The 20742-nt window shown below is 42.0% G+C and overlaps 1 non-coding gene across 1 annotated transcript; it reads left to right on the top strand.

The window, feature by feature from the left end:
• Positions 1-8196: 8196 nt before the first annotated feature.
• On the top strand, positions 8197-8322 carry LOC147639376 (U5 spliceosomal RNA). Its single transcript, XR_015265314.1, has one exon. It is a non-coding gene; the product is annotated as a U5 spliceosomal RNA (small nuclear RNA).
• Positions 8323-20742: the final 12420 nt, after the last annotated feature.

Genomic DNA, 20742 nt, shown 5'->3' with positions numbered 1-20742 from the left:
TTTTCTTAAGATCTAACTGATTCTGGGGTTCCTTATAGTCTAGTCAACCCAAACAGAATCCTAGGGTAAAGATCCCTTCTACAAGAAGAACATATAGAACTCATTATCAGATAACAATTCATTTAGAACATATCATTCATATCCTTAACACAATAATGGTCCATCAGATCGAAAATTCCATCTGAACATTCCTCCATGGGAATTTCAGTTATGCAAGTTCTCAATTTGTCATCCCTTAATTAGATCCACTGGGTCAAAGGTCAAACAACAGCAATCTGTCAGTGCAATCCACTAATCTCATAGTGATTTTTTGAAGTCATTATCACCATTCCGGTTATTAACATCATTTACTGGGATTCGTCCCATTAACATCATTACTGGGATTCATCCCATTCATCCTCATTGTAGTTTTGTTCAACTTATCTTCTGTCAACCAAAATTCAAGAATCATCATCTTTCAATCAGAATCCAAATCAACTCATCAATTCTCAACTAGAATTCTAATATCATATCAACCAACATTCGAATTCATTATTTGGATAGCATTTTGCTTATAACTTCAAGGTCTTAGATTTACTCATATATATTATCAATAAAAAGCTATAGATATACCCACGATATATACGGGTAGTCACGATCCTTGGAGTTATAAGGTAAATACCATCATATCTAGGCCTCAAGAGCAAGTCAGGGATTCCATACAATTGCGATACTTCCATCGTTGCTTGCTCACCTTGGCTTGGTACCGTAATTGCAGAGCGCATCATGAACAAGCTACTGCTCCAATGTCAAGGCTCACGATTTTGCCATAACCAACCTTTCAAAGCCACCTACCTATCTTGATATCACCTATTACCCCAACGACCACCACCTCTCGTGCAATGGCCATGATCAATGTTTTGAAATCCTAAGAGCATGTACTATATCTCTGTCAACTACTCTCATTTGTACTATAGTTGTACTTTGTTGGTTTCCACTTGCAACTCTCATAAGCAAAGGGATGATGATCCTCATGCATGAGGATTCCTGCATGAGGACTATCCCAATCCCATAGCTAGCATCAATCACAACTACAAAGAATGGTCTAGAAAAAGTTAAGAAGTTGTAATACAAGGGCATGAGTAAGATCTTCTTTCAAAGCTTGAAAAAATTTATCATGTACATCCATCCAATGTAATTATTTATCCTTCTTTAGGGGATCTATGAACAAGTGTGCAATGCATGCAAATTTCTTTTAAAAAATTCTAATAATAGCTGCATAATTCTAAGAATGATCATAAATCATGTATATCACGATGTCTAGGACAAGTGATAATGGACCCGATCATAAATCATGTATATCACGGTGTCTAGGACAAGTGATACTAGACCCAATCCTCTTTGGATCCACTTGAATATCCTCTACTGAGACTATGTGGCCTAGTACCTAATTTTGTCTTAAAAGAAACTACTCTTCTTTAGAGAGAGGATTGATTAGACCATGAGGTGACCACCATAAGGTGATTTGTTAGGTCTAATCAATCCTCTCTCTAAAAGTTCTTTTACTTGACGTCAGATTTTTATCTAGCATATTGATTGTACACCTCAATCTTATGGTCTTCAGGTCTAGAATGTGTTAGTCCAGGAGGCAATTCATCGAAGAAACAATCCTAAAGCTTAGACAAGAATGCTTGCTGTTAGAGACTAACAGGCGTAGTTTCCATGGTTGTAATCTTGTCAACCAACATCATATATGTTTTCTCCCTCTTACGCAAAGCTCTCTTAGCCTCCTAGGGGTGGCTTAGAAAAGGGCTAAACTCTCCTTTCATTTGACCCCTCAGACACAAACTCTTACCATATTCGCTACTCCACGTAGTATGTGTGTCATAGTCAATATCTAAAGGTTATATTAATGTCTCTAAGGCACACCTAATATGATATTTACCACCTATAAAGGTGCTACTACAAAATTCATTTTCTCCTCATAAGGTTTGATGCATAGACCTAAATCTTTTACTACCCCAGTGCAATTATGATATTTACTACCTACTATAAAGGTGCTACTAGAATATCCTTTCTCTCCTTATAAGGTTTGATGCATAGACCTAAATTTTTTACTACCTCAATGCAATTATACTTTGTGCAATTATAGTTTTTGCTAGTGAAAGAAGCCTTAATATTATAACATGAGGGAACATAATTGTTGGCTCATAATAGAGCCAAACTCACACACACATAATGCTTAACGAAAAGAACACGAGGGTGTACAGTGTGAGGGAGAATGAATAGCTCAAGGGGAGAGAGATGAAACTCTCTACAAAGGATAAAGTACAAATGAGAAGCAACCTTAAATAGGGTGAGTTGTTACTTATATACCTATTGACCCCCTAAGGCATATGTTCACACCTAGATGCATATGAGGGGAAATCTAGTGGGAAAAGGTGCCCTCTCGGGGAAGGACATAGGAGGCCTTACATGTAGTGCTACCTTAAACTTTTCATGTGAAGGCTTTAGTGAAAAGATTATCATGTGTACTACATTAGAGTACCTTTCAACAAAAATAACTCGCTAGAGAATGCGTAGTCTACTTGCTTACATTAGCATCTGGACAAAGACAAGTGGAACTAGAGCAGGACATAGAGTAGTGTTGATTTATTGATATTGTATACATGAAGAGGGAGCATTAATATTGAGAACTCAAAGGTATTAAACTAAATTTTATAATTTTGTTTACTAAATGGGTTAATGTCATATGGGAAGTAAGTTAGTCGCATGCTTGCTAGACTCATTTATTGTGCTAGATGTATAGTCACATGGGTATTGCATGAAAAATATTCATTGATACCCTCATTTATTGGGCTAGACACATGTGTAGTGTGTTTGAGAATTGGAGATATATGTGGATCTAGAAATATTTAAATCATGTGCTTATTCAAAAGGCTCTTGTTTCAAGAGATGTCTTTCGATTAAAAGATTGACTTGGTGATTTAAACTTTAACTACTTAAATATTTTCATTATTGTTGTTAATTATATTGTTAATACTATGCTTTGGTCTACCATGTCTTTTATCATCGTATCATCGACGTTTTGAATGCGGTTGTTAGTCTTAGGAATACAAACATCTAGCCTTGTGGTGGCTACATGGCTGGACAAGGCTTGAGATGACTTAATGGATATACATTTTTCTCCTTCTTTTAGTTGTCGTATAGAAGAGCTAGTACTTAACTAAAGGGGTGGTCACAACACCACAAAACTATCGAATCCTCATTGTTTCCTCACTCTCACATTTTGCTCCATCTGCTTTCTCTAACATAGCACGAGTTCATTTTTAGAGTCTTTTTACACAAGTTCTTGTTGTTCTTGGGAATCCAAAAAATTGAGCTCCATAACGATAATTTCTTCTTATCTTTCTTCTTGATGTCATTGGTGTGAATGTGCACAATCATGTGGAATGAAGTGAGCATAATAATGTGTGGTGTGAAACATGAATGATGGCAAGTAGTGAGTATGAATGATAATGCAACATGAAGTAAACATGATTGATGATATGGCATGAAGTAAAGTAAATGTGAAGTGAACATGAATAATGAGGTGGCGTGAACTCAACCCAATGTAAATGTGAACTGAACGTGAATGATGAGGTGGCATGAAATCAACCCGATGTAAATGTGAAGTGAATGTGAATGATGAGGGGGCATGAAATCAATGTAGATGATAACATGATATTTAACATGAAGTGAATGTGAATAATGAGGAGGCATGAATTGAACACGAATAATAACATGGTTTTAGGGAGAAGTGAATGTGAAGTGGTCACTTTAAGTTGTTTACTGAGATCGTATCTTACCTATTCTCTCTCCTTTACCCTTGAGGGCTATGTTTGCATGTGCATACTCCTTCTCCAAGTACACGATGGAATGCATAATGGAAAATTTTATCCCATTTACAATCCCACTCCTCTACCTAGCACATCCAACCCTTGTCTCCTCAAGCTCATCTTTTTGTCCTCTTTGTAACTTCATTCACTTCCCGTATCCAAGTCTTACTCCATTCTAACCTGATATTTGAGCAAGGAAGATGCTTATCACCTACACAAGATCAAACTTTGCACACTCACACAACTTCAAATCTCAACTAGACACTACTTTCTTCTAGCAAACCAACATTGTAAGAACTCTTATGAGGGCCAACACACTCAAAAGCACCATGAATCTAGCAAGAAGAAGATGAACAATGAGCATTCTCACATAAAGAGTCACTTCTTTCTTCCTCCAAAACCAACATGTATGAACTCTTATGAGGGCTAACAGACTCAAAAGCACCATGAATCTAGCAAGAAGAAGATGAACAATGAGCATTCTCACACAAGGAGTCATATGACAAGAAGATGAACAATGAGCATTCTCACACAAGGAGAATTGGCTTTTAGACACTTCCATAAGTTAACTTATGAGCATTTCTCACTTGATCTTTTCCCATAACCCACTTATACCTTGGTCTAACCTCTTCGACTTTCTTAATTCACAAAATATTGGCCTAGGAACATCATTGGCATATCCTAATGCTATCAAAGGGATCTAATTTTTCATTACATGTTACATTCGAACTTCCTTTCATGCAATTGGTTTCCAATCTTGAGGCATCGAGAACCTAACTTTGATTGATGTAACTATGTAAACATATACATTAGTGTCTCTAATTGTCATGGGTGTTAATCCTCGTATCCTTGGCATCATTAGCATCCATCAACACCTACTCTTATTTTTTAGGTCATACACATTTTACTATAAATTAAGTGTTGGTGTGCAAACCATGGACATTTGATTGCTGTTATCCTTGTTAATATCACCCCCTTCATGGCTGATATCTATTCCCTTGGATGTGTTGTTATGTGTGTCGAGATTGGAGGCCTTGTGATGAGGCTCAAAGTGTATTAATAGCCCATGATACGTCATGTTAAACACCTTGGTTGAATTGACAAGGCATACCATATCTCTAGTATGATGAGTTTTTATTGTACCTTTTCTTAAGAGAATATAGTTTTTATTGTACCTTTTCTTAAGGGAATATAGTTTTAACTATTAGCAATTAAGTAAGGTTCAACTTATGCAAGATATACAAAGAGTGACCCCCAACTGCCTCCAACATTCTACAAGACTATCTATGAGAGTTGGTTACAACCTGTAAGTCTGCATATTTTACAGATTGAGTATCTATGGGGATTCCCCCATCATCAACTACTAGTATATGAAACCCAAAGGGCAACCATAGTAACCACAAAAAATCTCAAAATATCAAGAATACTATTACAATAGCACCTCATAACTTTAATTGCTAGCCAAGACTTGAGAAATAAAAAACGGTGACAATAAAGGGAGCAACTCCACTAGAGTGATATCATGAGAGAGAAATAACCAATCATTCCCTAGTAAAGATATGAAAGGCCATTGATTTGTGTAGAGACATGTATAATTTTAGCATGTAGTCTAACGATGGCCTTACGTTGACACACATGGGTGACATGTGGTCTAATGATGTGCTTACATGGACACACATGCGTGACATGTAGGGGAGGATGTAGCATATCATGGAATAAACCCATATCACGACTTTATCTCATGCGTATATACATGTCAATTCATGAGTTTGGAGCATCTAGTCATTGAGTAATTACTAAGGGACATATGTTTTTGGTGATGAAAATAATTGCTTAATCCTTTGAAACATATATAGAAAAATGTACATATTTCTTGACTTATCTACAAAATGATAAGATAACTTATAGGCTTTTCTGACATAGACTCTGCAACTCTTAATTGGCTCATACAAATGTTTCCACTACTTCTCTCATTATTTCTCCACTAATATTATAACTATTAGGGAAGGCACATTTTTAGGCTGCCTTGTGTCATCCTAGGCTATTATGCTATGGCTATGTATCATATATTGTAGCATATCAAGCTACTTTGTGGACACCGGGCATCCTAGGCTATTATGCTATGGCTATGTACCGTATTTTGTTAACTTTTCATGGACTAGGTTCATCCCCCTATAACAGTAAATCCTTAGATCTATTTTGAACTACTTAACGTGGACCTTTTGCCATACCTCATCAATCGTCATTAGAAAACAAGCTTTGCAACAAGGAGTGGTAGAGACTTGGGCATGGACTGGGTTCATCCCCCTAAAAGAGTAAATCCTTAGAGCTATTTCAACACTTAACATGGACCTTTTTGCCATACCTCATCAATGGTCATTAGAAAACAAGCTTTGCAAAGGAGTGGTAGAGACTTGGGAATGCAGAGGGTTCATCCCCCTATAAGAGAAAATCCTAGCTACGTAACGTGGACCTTTTGCCATACCTCCTCAATGGTCATTAGAAAAAAACAAGTTTTGGCCATACCTCCTCAATGGTCATTAGAAAAAAAACAAGTTTTGGCCATACCTCATCAATGGTCATTAGAAAAAAACAAGCTTTGCTTTTGCAAACAAGTAGTAGTAGAGACTTGACTTCAACTCTATGAAACTTATCATATGTACATGATGCAAATTTGATTCAAAGCGTCTACCCAACATTTGTAAAACAAGGTATTTGAAAGTGAAAGTCCAACAGCAGGCAGTAGCACTAGTGTGCTTTCCATAAGTGCAAATTTGATATATTACAACTGCAAGCAATGTGATTTGCAAAACTATTTAAAAAGAGTAATTCTCCACCCTATACGATGTGCTTCAAAGTGAAAGTACTCATGTGCTTTCCACAAGTGCAAATTTGACATATTACAACTTTGAGCAATGTGATTTTGAAAATTCTCTAATGCGTTGCAGAACTATTCAAAAAGAGGTTCAAGAACTTTGTGAAGCCGAAAATGTGCTACAAGGGGCTCAAGGCTAGGAGCCTTAAATGAATCGCGGGGCGGGAAGGCTCAAGGTTAGGAGCCTTAAAGGAATCGCGGGGCGGGGAGGTGTAAAAGGTTGAACAAAAAGGCTTATCAGCACTTTCAGAGGGTACAAAGGAATCTTATCGAGCTACACAAGGCTATGGGAAGGAAAGAGGTCTAAGGAAGTTTATGGGGGCTTGAAGCTAAAACAAGTTTTGACCATACCTCATCAATGGTCATTAGAAAAAAACAAGCTTTGCAAACAAGGAGTAGTAGAGACTTGACTTCAACTCTATGAAACTTATCATATGTACATGATGCAAATTTGATTCAAAGCGTCTACCCAACATTTGTAAAACAAGGTATTTGAAAGTGAAAGTCCAACAGCAGCAGTAGCACTAGTGTGCTTTCCACAAGTGCAAATTTGATATATTACAACTGCAAGCAATGTGATTTGCAAAACTATTTAAACAGAGTAATTCTCCACCCTATACGATGTGCTTCAAAGTGAAAGTACTCATGTGCTTTCCACAAGTGCAAATTTGACATATTACAACTTTGAGCAATGTGATTTTGAAAATTCTCTAATGCGTTGCAGAACTATTCAAAAAGAGGCTCAAGAACTTTGTGAAGCCGAAAATGTGCTACAAGGGGCTCAAGGCTAGGAGCCTTAAAGGAATCGCGGGGGCGGGAAGGCTCAAGGTTAGGAGCCTTAAAGGAATCGCGGGGCGGGGAGGTGTAAAAAGTTGAACAAAAAGGCTTATCAGCACTTTTAGAGGGTACAAAGGAATCTTATCGAGCTACACAAAGCTATGGGAAGGAAAGAGGTCTAAGGAAGTTTATGGGGGCTTGAAGGTTGTCAAAGGGTTGAAAAAGAGAGGTTAAGGCTTTTAAGAAGCTAAAACTCAAGGAGCTTAAGGTGGTTCCAAAGTAGCTTGACACTGAAAGGGGTTGTAAAGGAGGCTCAAAGAGGCAGCCTTAAGGGGGCTCAAAGAAAATGAATCTTTCCATAGATAGCTCTCGGTAGTGAGACCTAGGTTGAAGCGTGTGGCAAGAGGAGGGGCACTCAACAAAGATGAAATGGCAAGGTTGTGTGTAGATATAGCACCATGTGAAGTAGAGATGGCAACCATAAACTCCATCATGAAACTAGAGATGATTAGCTATTAAATAAATATGGTTTTGAGAAGCTTTCCATACTTAGTTAGCATTGTGCTAGGTTGGGGATCGATCTACATGATGATGTGATTCTATCCCACATAGCTTCCAGGTGAGCTAGGATGTGTGGAGGGTAGCTACGTATATAAGCTCTCGGTTGATGATGGCGTAAGGCCATGGATGGTGTGGGTTGAGCACAAAGCGAACTATTCTTTCGCCTTTTACTAAAGAATACCGTGTGCTCGGCCCAACACAAGCACCGTATCCCAATTTTTGCAGCGGGCCCTCTCCTTCACGGGGGGGGCTCCCCAAGCGAGCTACAAAACGAGCAGCATGTGTGTCTGGGGACTAGCGATGAAGGTCTTGTTGTACAGTCCAAATTTGTTTCGCTCAGATACAAACCAACCACCATCAGCACCCCAGCCATGGCCACGATGAGTGGGGAGCTAGCTCTCTATCATCACCAGAAGCGGGAGGAGACTGGCAAATCTCTGCCAGAGAAGGACGGTGGCAGGAGGCATTTTAGGCAAAACTGCCTGCTGTGAGCCTTTCCTCCTCTGCTATTGCTGACTGGTTCTATAGCTCTGCACTCAACGTGGTTGGGGCTGGAGCTTTTTCATCGCCGCTCTTGACGACGCCCCCTTTGAGGCGGGCTGTTCACCTCAACAGGGCGGCCCCTTCTGTGGTGGCCAGCGCATTTGCCTCTCCTCACACACTGGTACATTCCCTTCTTCCTGAACGAATGCACTTCCTTTTTCTCTACTACTCGGCAGCAGCAGATAGCACCACTTGACAACACTCCTCCTGCGGAATAGTTGTTACTTTACTGTATGTTGCGGATGGATGGATGATGGTTAAGGCGCGCGTTGACGTGAGGAATCTCACATATAAGGAGAAAGATGTGTATGTAGAGAGTGGACAGGGTATAACATGTAGAGAGAGGACAGGGATTGGGTCCCAACTACCCACGTAAGGCATACCCCTTGGCAAAAGAAGAGCTTCCGAAGAAATGCTCGGCTTGCTTGTAGGAGCCAAGGTAGAACAACTAAGCTCATCTCTTATTTGCAGGGCGGCTACTTGGCTGTGCCCTAGTGTCTTTGCTTGTTGCAGGAATTGAAGAACTGATCAATTCAAGTGGTCTGTATCTATGTGCAGGACAACACGCTACTGAGCGTATGCGGGGGACAACGCACTTACGGCACCAACTGTCCTAGCGTGATGGCAACTGGCGACTTATTCCTGCTCACGACATGCTTCGTGTGTATCCAAAAGATATCTAACTGTGCAGCACTAATCCACATAATGGGCCATGTGGCATCCCAGTTCAGTGGGTGCATGTCACATCCCTACTCACTTAACTGATCGACGGGTTCGGCAGTGCATGCGCATAGAGCGTCGACAATGCCACGTCTGAAACTTCTGGTCTTGTCTTGGAGTGGAGGATCTTCTGCTGCACGATCAAAATTTGCTGCCTTCCTCCTGAGGAACTCACTGAGGAACTCAGATCCGTCTGCTTAAACGATAATTGCACCAGCTTTGGTATCCATCGATAGACTATGGATTTGGTCCGATTTGGTAGATGACATAGCTATCTACGAGAGTCTGAAGAGTGGACATCCCCATGTTTCTTTTGTCGGTGATCTTCGTATGTGTTCTCCATGATCTTTTTATCTTGCCTTTCAGAATGTGTCTTCGTGGTCCTAGAATTTTTGACTCTGTATCGGTTGCCCAACTCTTAGCCTGATAAATTCCAGTGGGTTGTATCTATGTGCGGGACAACACACTACTAACGGTGTACGTGACAACGCAGTTACGGCACTAACAATCCTAAACATGATGCCAACTGGTGACTTATTCCTAGACTGGGGCTCGCAGCATGCTTCGTGCGTATCCAAAAGGTATCTAGCTGTGCACTACTCAGCAAAATGGGCCATGTGGCATCCTTAGTGCAGTGGGTGCATATGACACCCCTACCTACCTAGCTGATTGTTGTCAGGGTTGGCAGTACATGCCAACCCCATGTCACTTTTGTTGGTGGTATGTTTTCTTAGAGCTCTTTTTATCTTGCCTTTCAAAATGTGTCTTCTTGGTATGTTTCCTCTGTGCTTTTTTCATCTTGCCTTTCAAGATGTTTTGAGAAAACTCATTGACATTAATAGCCACAAAGTAAATGAGAACTAGTAGTTAAAACCACTCTGTCAAGACTTCTCGCATCACTTGCATGTTAGAAATGGTAGGATCTAGATTCTTGGTTCTCCCCAGAGTTCCTGACCCAACAAGGGCAACTCGCTTGATCGTTGAAACTCTCGCTACTAATGCAACTGGAATCTTAACAATAGAAAAAGTAGGAGCTCTTTCCCGCATACCCTTGCAAGCACCTCTTGTTTGCACCTTCCCTTTCCATCCACTCCTCCTTTGCGCACCTCCCCTCCCCCGCCTCTGTGTGTGCATAACTCCCCCTCTCCTGCTCCTTCTGTGTGAGGCCCACCGTTCTTTAGATTCAGATGTTTAGATTCAGATGATGATGCAGTGCAAATGGCTGAGGACCATGATGATGAGATTGGGAGTTTTTCCAGAGTAGGTGATGTTGCTGATCTTGACATTTGATATGTGCATCTCTCTTTGTATTGTTTGAAGTTTCAGAAGTTGATTGTGGAATTTGGATCTATTTCTATTTTTCTTAAGTACTCAAGTCTCATGATCAATGGCTACGTATAATGTATGGTGTTTGTCATGTTTTAAATGAAAGGCCAATAGCTTTATGTGTGTGTGTGTGTGTGTGTGTGTGTGTTGATGTGGCATTCTCGTTCCCGTTCCCTAATGCCTATATGCTATTCCCGATCGGACGGCATGAACCATTCCCATTCCCATTGCATCGTAACTATGGAGTGGAGTTCGCATGCCTCCTGGGTAGTGCTTCCTTTGCCATTACATGGGGCACCTCGGGAGGGCTTGCCTTTGCCTGCATACTCGGCTGCTGACCCAACACTGGTGAGACCGCTCTAGACAGCTCGTTGGACCAGGGCGCCAAGTTAGAAGATCATCCTCACTTGTATCCCCTTGTGAGCGGGTTGGCAGTGCATGCGGACAAACCGAAACAATGTCGGGTCTGAAACTTCTCGTCTTGTCTTGGAGAGGAGGATCTTCTTATGCATGATCAAAATTTGTTGCCTTGGTGAGGAACTAAGATTTGTTTGCTTTTGAATACTTAGGAAATAATTAAGCACTTTGTACATCCGATCCATAATGTGAAACGCTAAGTTGAGTGGGTAGGTAGGTGTGTACTAGTTGGTGTAGTCAAGCTGTAGAATCTCTGGCGAAGATATGTCGATGCCAGTTACCAAACCCAACCAGTGATGTAAATGTCGAACGGCCACGCAGGGGCCTCGTCAGTGTCAGCTCATATTGAGCTTGACATCTCAACATAACCAGCCATGAAAACCTTAGATCTGGTCACCCAAAGGTTCCATCCTTAGAGCTATACATGTCACATAGGTTTAAATACTTTTGCCATCGATTTTGTCATGAAGAACCTTGTTGAATTGGACTGAACAACTCTATTTTTAGCCCAGAAACATGTCGGACAGGTCACCACAAGTGTAGAGAAGAGTTGAGTTCGGGGTCACTTACCACTTACAAAACACATAAGACCACTGCCTTAGTCCCAGACAGGTGTGCACACACAGGCGTCCACAGGGTTTCTAAGTGTCCCCAAAGTCACATGTAGAAATACCAAGCATTTTCTAGGCAGCCAAGACAAGTCATTTATGCATGCCAAATCACACAATTGCTTTATGCACAATATTCTGGATTCCATCTCCCAACTTATTCATCTTGTATAGAACCTCTTTCGGGCCCTGCTCATACAGGTACAAGGAATGCTCACGAGGGTGTCCACCCTTCCATGAGACTACATGACCAGGCTAGGAACTCTCACCAGGGTATCTACCCTTCAATGAAGCCCTTCCACATGTACTAAGCCATGCCAGGACCTCACTAGGATAAGAATCCTTCCATGGAGCCCTTCCACATGTAGGGAACCATGCCAGGAACTCACACTAGGATCTCAATCCTTCCATGGAGTCCTTCCACATGTACTAAACCATTCTTGGAACACACACCAAGGTCTATACCTATCCTTTGATGGTGCTCCTCCATATGCGTATAGTCAAGAATATGACATTCAATCTCCTCAGCTTCTAATCAGTTGTCCGCCACTGTGGCGAAATAAAGCTGTAGAAGATCTGGATAATCCTTGAAGTAGTCTTCCTCTATCCACTTCGCATCCAAAGTAGGGTAGTTCTTGTCTTGGAGAGGATTCTTGTTTTGGAGAGGAGGATCGTCTACTGCACGATAAAAATTGCTGCCTTCCTGAGGAACTGAGATTTGTCTACTTTTGAATACTTAGACAATAATTCCACTGGCTTTGGTATCCATCGATAGTAGATGATGGATTTGGTCCGATTTGCTAGATGACATAGCTATCTAGGAGGTCTGAAGAGTGGATATCCCCATGTCACTTTTGTTGGTGGTATGTTTTCTTAGAGCTCTTTTTATCTTGCCTTTCAAAATGTGTCTTCTTGGTATGTTTCCTCCGTGCTTTTTTCATCTTGCCTTTCAAGATGTTTTGAGAAAACTCATTGACATTAATAGCCACAAAGTAAATGAGAACTAGTAGTTAAAACCACTCTGTCAAGACTTCTCGCATCACTTGCATGTTAGAAATGGTAGGAGCTAGATTCTTGGTTCTCCCCAGAGTTCCGTGACCCAACAAGGGCAACTTGCTTGACCCTCGAAACTCCCGCTACTAATGCAACTGGAATCTTAACAATAGAAAAAGTAGGAGCTCTTTCCCGTATACCCTTGCACCAAGCACCTCTTGTTTGCACCTTCCCTTTCCATCCACTCCTCCTTTGCGCAGCTCCCCTCCCCCGCCTCTGTGTGTGCATAACTCCCCCTCTCCTACTCCTTCTGTGTGAGGCCCACCGTTCTTTAGATTCAGATGATGATGCAGTGCAAATGGCCGAGGACCATGATGATGAGATTGGGAGTTCTTCCATAGAGCAGTTGATGATGATTTAGTTGTTGCTGATCTTGACATTTGATATGTTGTACTCCATCTTGTAGTTTTTTGTCATTTGACATTTGGGATTTTCTCATGCATATTGCATCTATCTTTGTAGCTCTTACATATTGCATCTCTCTTTGTATTGTTTGAAGTTTCAGAAGTTGATTGTGGAATTTGGATCTATTTCTATTTTTCTTAAGTACTCAAGTCTCATGATCAATGGCTATGTATAATGTATGGTGTTTGTCATGTTTTAAATGAAAGATCAATAGCTTTATGTGTGTGTGTGTGTGTGTGTGTGTGTGTGTGTGTGTGTGTGTTTATGTGGCATTCTCGTTCCCGTTCCCGTTCCCGTTCCCTAATGCCTATATGTTGTTCCCGATCGGACCGCATGGGCCATTCCCATTCCCGTTGCATCGTGACTATGGAGTGGAGTTCTCATGCCTCCCGAGTAGTGCTTCCTTTGCCACGACATGGGGCACCTCGGGAGGGCCTGCCTTTGCCTGCATACTCGGCTGTGCTGACCCGAAAAATACAAAAAAGCAAAAAATGCAAAAATCAACTAAACATGAAATGTAGAATTGAAAAACACACTTTTTCTAGAAAAATCGACCAAAACTAAACGCATGTTTGCAAATATAACAACAAAATGCAACAAGAAACATAAATAATGCAGCAAAATAGATAATTTTTTGAGATTTTTCTTATGCTCCTTTCTTGACAAAAAATAAATTTTTTACAAAAATGAACCACATACAAGCATTCAAGATGCACTGTGGCTATGCACTAGTCCTTGGCAGTAGCACCACTTATGAAAGGCCCTTGTGCCATGGAAAAGACGTAGGAAACAACCACTTGTCATGGGGATGAGCACATAAGAGCTTAAATCGATATAGGCAAGCAGGACACAAGAGAGCAAGAGAGTAGAGAAGAAGAGCACTCTATTGATTATGCATAAGAGAATGAGTGGTGAGAGTTACATTTTAGGTTTTGTAGAGGTGACCTCTATGGTTCATACTCTTAGGCAGTCAAAGTTAAAAGTCTAGTCGTCATGCTCATTTGGCCACTCTAGCTAGTGTAAACACCTATTCTAAAGCTAGCACTCTCAACCTAGGATCCCATGGTACGCCTTTAATAGATAAGCGATGAGAACACATGACGCAAAATATACAATACATGGTTTTCCTTTGAATTCTAACCATTCCGACACTTGTGGCCCAAAAGAAGTGAAAATGATATGGTGGTCAACATCAACGCCATAGAGGTTTTCAACAAGGGTTAACAATGGTGAAGAAGGGGATGGCCAGGCTAGCAATGAAATGATGGTCAAAGAGCGTGTGTGTGGGGGGGGGGGGGGAGAGAGAGAGAGAGAGAGAGAGAGAGAGAGAGCATCGTGCATACACGGATTGTAAAAAGAAAATTCAAAAAATCTATCGAGATCGAAATATTCAGATAAATGATTATTTTATTCCTCATTGGAATTCGTAACTAATTTAGAAATCAGTTAAGTGAATATTCAAAGAAAGAAATTCAGTAAAATAGTAACTGAATTATCAAACCTTTTTGAAAAAAATAGTTCAAAAAAAATCTTATCAGACTGGAACCTTGAATCAGACTACGACCAAGACCAAACTCTTTCGTCAGGTTTGAGGTCAGGTTCGAGAAAAGAAGATGTGACCAGTTTAGAAAAATAAACTCAAAACTCTCTCCAAATCTGAAACTAAGTTTGAGACCCTTCGAATTGATCTATGGATCAAGGTTACAGAATTCGAGGAATTCTGGTATGAAATTCAGAATTCCATTCAAGAAATTTTGGGGATACTGATTCAAGAAATACTCCTTGTATTCAAAAGAAAATCAAACTAAAAACTTGCATAGAAACCTTATTTTCTTAAAGGACTGTCTTATGCCAGAATGCTGGAGGGAGCATTTGGTATATGTTTTTCTAAGGAAAGTTTGGTTACAATAGCTGGCAGGGAGTGTTCAAAGGACAGCTCACGCGACAAAGCCTGCCCAGGTCTTGACTAGCCTAGGTATGGTTGAAAAATAGTACGCTTCTGGTATGATGGACGAGAGCCAACGAAGCGGTCCCTGATGAGTGAAGTGCCAGGACACCTAAGGAGGATCCTTGAGGGTTCTGACCAGGCGATGCATGGGCTTGCGGTGCCTAGTACACCCATGCGTATGTCGTGGAAGATATGTATGATGGACGAAATGATTATTGTAATGTGTTACTGGATCTCGTTGGCTGACCAGTTGGTCTCAACGGAGAGTCGAGAGTGATACTGTTTTTTGAGAAACAAGGGACTGGATAGAAATTTTGAGTTATGATATCTGTAACCAATAACTATTGTCAATGGATTGTTCTATATGTTAAAGTTTTAAAGAGGAGTGTGTGCGTATCTGTATTTGAAATGCAAAAGTTAAGAAAGGCATTCAATTATAGGTGGGTGAGTAATTGTCTGGTTCTACCGATTCCAGTGGCGGTTGGGTGGTGGCTAACCCATGGGCCGGATGGGGTTAGGCTGGAATCAGTGGAGTTTTAATAATTAAATTGAAATAATAGGAATACGCTTAGAATTCGAGTAGTTAAATAAAACCCTGAAGAATTTCTCAAATGAGTAGATTAACGGCTGTGCCTGATTTCGGTTAGGAAAAAAGCGTTGATTTCTTTAAATTAAGTCAGTGATAGTTTTCCTTCTATCTGGTTTAATCAGGTGAAGGATAGTTTAATTTCTCGAACCCGTTAGAAAATTCATTAAGAAAATCAAAAGGTGGAATCGTCCTTGTTTTTCAGGCGGTAAGAGAAATTTTCCCAGTTTTGGTTTCAGAATGACCATCAGATTAGTCTCGTGTCCGGACATTCGAGGACGAGGCCCCGAGTGGGAAACCCTGCCCCGCACAAGAGGAAGCTACTTCCACTGCTAGCAATCGGGAATCCGGTGCGCAGAGGGGTCTCACACTATAGGTATATAATATACACACTAAACGATAGAAATTTCTCTCTTAGAGTATTTAATTATTTATTTATCAAATACTCATAGAATTTAAACATAGAATTTAGAGAGTTCTAATTTTGATATAAAATTTCTTTATGCATAAAAATCATTTTTTATAAGAATAATGCTTTTATAATAAAAAAAATCTTTTATGCATCTTTCTATAGATAAAAATTAAATTTAATAAGAATAATACTTTTGTAATTAAAAAAGTTCTTTGTACATATTTCTATGCATAAAAATCAATTTTAATAAGAACAACACTTTTGTAATTAAATTTTTTTCCTTATGCATCTTTCTATGCATAAAAATCAAATTTAATAAGAATAACACTTTTATAATAAAAAAATTTCCTTTATGCATCTTTCTATGCATAAAAATCAATTTTAATAAGAATAACACTTTGGTAATTTAAAAAAATCCTTTATGCATCTTTCTATGCATAAAAATCAATTTTAATAAGAATAACACTTTTATAATTAAAAAAATTCCATTATGCATCTTTCTATGCATAGAAATTAAATTTAATAAGAATAACACTTTTATAATAAAAAAATTTCCATTATGCATCTTTCTATGAATAGAAATTAAATTTCATAAGAATAACACTTTTATGATAAAAAATTTTCATTATGCATCTTTCTATGCATAGAAATGAAATTTAATAAGAATAACACTTTTATAATAAAAAAATTTCCATTATGCATCTTTCTTTGCATAGAAATTAAATTCAATAAGAATAACACTTTTATAATTAAAAAAATTCCTCTATGCATCTTTCTATGTATAAAAATCAATTTTAATAAGAATAACACTTTTATAATAAAAAATTTCCATTATGCATCTTTCTATGCATAGAAATCAATTTTAATATCAATGATATCCATGCATATTCATAGGTGAATATGTACATGGAGTAATTATAATATTTCTTTTAGATACAAAAATGGTGGGAATTACTCTTTTGAAATAACATAAAAACAACTTTCTTTTCCATAAAATTTTGGAAATTTTTTCCATAATCTCCTTTGTATGGCTGACCATTTCTCATTTTTATCATTCTTTATTTAACTTAAATTAACCTAAATTAGATTCATAGAACTCTAATCTACACAATTTTCTAAATTCAAGAGAGTAAACAATGAGAACAGTTTAATTAATCCCTTAGTTAATCTTTCTAGGATTAAGAAAGGCTGAAATGTAAAGAAGAGAAGGGGGTGGCTTTTTCTCAAAGGCATAACATTTGAATTTAATTCAATCAACTGTAAAACATAAAAATCAAGAAAACCATAGATTTAAAATTTGTAAATAAGTAAGAAAATTAACTTACATGGAGCTTGTAAGCTCTCCTTTGGCTTGAGGGATTGAGGGTTCTCTCCCTTCTCAGGTGTCAAAATTCAGTTTTTTAAACTCTTTTCTTTGGTCCTTAGTCCACTCTTCATCTTATGTGAGCATTTACTCATTTTTGGGGGGGTTTTTCTTTTATTCTTCAATTTATCTCCTCCCTACATTTGGATTAATCTTATTGGTCCATAAGAACCTTAATTCAAAATTTTCAAAAAATCTAGACCCTTAGGCTAAGGTCTTTTGTGCACATTATAATGTATTTCTAATGCACCTTAGGAATTTCTTTTTAAACTTCTGTTTTGGGAGAATTTATTTTAATAAGAAGGGATATTTTTCAGTGGAACCTCGCTGAAGCTCCTGCCCGCCTCTCCCTGCTCGCGCTGTTGCACTGCACCATTCTCCTTCCCAGCCTGTTCGCCCCCTCGCTTCCTCCTTCTCCGCCTTCCCTGCTTTGCCCGCCGCCAGCATTGCCTTCTTTGACCCCCGCCGCCTGTCTTTTAGCCCCCCCCGTCTGCATCCGCTGCTGCGCCCCCCCATTCCGCCTGCCTTCGCTCTGCCCATAGCTGTGCTCGCTGCCCTCCTCTCCCCTTACGCCTCCCCCCCCCTTGTCTTCGCGCCCTCCTCCTCTCTGCAGCGGCATTTTTCCCCCCTTCGCCAGTTTTTTTTTCCGCCAGTTGGTCTTTTTCTGCCCGGGTCTTTTTCCACCCACCCCTCTTGCGCGCAGCCCCCTGCCCTCCCCCCCTTTTTTTATTAAATTAAAAAAAAAACTCTCTTTCGCCTCTTCCCCCCCCTCCCTCTTTTTCTTGCTTCCGCCCCCTGGGGGTTTTGATTTCTTTTTTCGCTCCGAATTCCGCCTCTCTGTGTGCAACTCGTTTCCAGCAGGTTCCCGCCTTCACCTCGCCTTCGCCGCAGCTTCAGACTCTGATGGAGGCTCCTCCCGCCCCGCCTCAGAGGGACTCATCAGCAGCCCCCTCGCCCGCCCCTGCTGAGGTCACCCCAATTAGGCTTTCTCTTTCGCCGGAAGAGGAAGCGAGCCTCTCCGCAGAGGTGGAACGCCTCCAGGCTCATTCCACCATCTGCCGTATAGTCGGCACTCGCCCCAGCAGAGGGGAGATCAGGGATCTTCTTCAGGCTCGCCTTCTTGCAGATGTGGGCAAGATCCTGGATGTACAGCTCCAGGGCCGGGGCCATTATCAGATCGAGTTCGAGGCCGCCCAGAGCGTTGCCAAGGTCCTTGCCATGAGTCCTTTGGACATCAGGGGTGCTCGGGCTTTCTTCAGACCACCTTGGCAGCATGGATTTGACCCAGCAGCGGCGGAGCAGGGAGAACGCCTCTTCCATATTACAGTTTGTTTCCCTGGTCTCCGCCGGGAGTATCTTCCGACGGCAGGCTCGGAGCATTGGTGGGCTCGGTACTAGAGACGGGCCCCTCAGCAGCTTCAGTGGTGGCCAGAGCAGCTGGGCTACCTTCGGTCAGAGTGTTGGTGTCTGACATCTCCTCCCTTCCTAAGGTCATTCAGCTACCTAGGATAGGGGGGGTGGATAGATCAGAGAGTGGAGTTCTCGGGGCTCCCGAACCAGTGCTTCATTTGCAGGCAGGTCGGTCATCTGGCCAAGGCCTGCCCTCGCAGGAGACCTCGACCCTCACCACAGCAGCAGGCTACTGATGGCCCACCCACAGATTCGGCTCGGCAGGCTGCCTCAGGGACGCCTGCTCAGGCCACAGAGACCTCGGAGTGGCAGCCTGGACAGGGGCGCCGACGAGGGAGACAGCCACAGCAGCACGCCCAGAGACCGCTCTGCAGCAGCAGCCACAGTCTCAGCCTCACTGGGTTCCCATGAGGAACAGCTTTGCTCCCCTTCAGGAGGAGACCCCTGCAGCGACCGAGGACCAGGAGATGCCAGCTCCCCCTCCTTCTCCCCCCCCACCCCCGTCCCCTCCCACCGCCTCGCTTCCACCTTCGCCTCCTCCCGCCCCCGCTCCGGTTTCGGCAGCGGCTCCCTCTCCACCTCCTTCGCCTCCCCCTCCTCCCCCTCCGCCCGCCTCACCTTCCCGGGAGACCCTGGCAGTTCCCTGGCGCTCACCTGCAGTCCGGAGAGCGCTGAGCACTGACCTCGCTCGAGTATCACAGAGGAGACCTATGCCGATTAGGGCCTCACGGATTTCATCTATCCGCAGTCGACTGAGTCGCCTTGGCATTAGACAGCGCTCGGAGGCCTTTGATTATTCCTTTACACGCCTTTTTGGAGCAGAGGGCCCCCATGAGCCAGCGCCCATTCGAGTCCATGTAGTGATACCTCCGGCCCGCGGGGAGGAGGCACTAGACTCAGCGGTGGCCTTCTCGTTCCCTCTATGTGGACCTTGTGATCGGGAGTGGACTCTAGAGCTCGCTCTCAGCACCTTGAAGACTCAGGCAGTTGAGTTTTCTCACCACATGAGCGATCTGGAGGTGACAGATGTGATAGGCCGACTTTGGGAGTTGGCTCATTTTTTCTTGGATCCCGGGAGTGTGGATACCTCAGGGATTCGGCATTTGGTCATGCGCATAGTGGCAGACTTGGCACGCGACCCTGGATACGTGAGTATACACGAGGTTTCTCTGTCAGAGCAGGAGGCAGTCGCCATGGGCCACAGCCACCACTGGTGCCTGATCCGAGATTCTTGCATTACACCGGGTGGGCAGATTCGCAGCCGTTCGGATGGGGACTACTCTCCATCCAAGCCGCTTGGGAAGGCCCGCCGCACGGCTGAGACAGCATCCACCTCAGCAGGGCATCCATGAGGATCATCTCATGGAATGTACAGGGCCTTGGCGGAGCGAGGTTGTTTGAGGCAGGAGCTTCAGAGATGCCTGGTTGGTGGCAGCATTGACATTTTGATGATGCAGGAGCACCACTTGGGTGAGAGCAGGATCCGGAGATATGGTTCGATGATGCCTGGTAGATGGGACACTTTTTGGTCTGCAGGGTTTGGTCCTTTGGGTGGACAGGGAGGAGTATGCATGGTTATTGCAGATGTATGGCGGCAGGCCATTGTGGATCGAGGGATCATTGTGCCTGGTAGAGCACAGTATGTCATTCTGAGGATGCATGATGAGCTATTGGGTGTGCTCAACATCTACGCGCCCAATCATGCTAGTGCCAGAGCAGAGTTTTGGACTCAGGTTACAGATGCATTGCCAGAGGCCGCACATTGGTGTGTTGGGGGAGACTTCAACATGCTTGAGGACCCGGCAGATAGGGTGGGAGGCAGTCATGTTACAGTGCACGGCACGGAGCTTGTAGCTTGGGACCGGTTTTGCATGTCACTGA

Source organism: Cibotium barometz, chromosome 4 (genome assembly GCF_041138505.1).
Source record: "Cibotium barometz isolate CiBa-2024 chromosome 4, ASM4113850v1, whole genome shotgun sequence".
Classification (NCBI taxonomy): Eukaryota; Viridiplantae; Streptophyta; class Polypodiopsida; order Cyatheales; family Cibotiaceae; genus Cibotium; species Cibotium barometz.
Note: the sequence above shows the minus strand (reverse complement) of the source record. Positions and strands in the feature narration are given on the sequence as shown.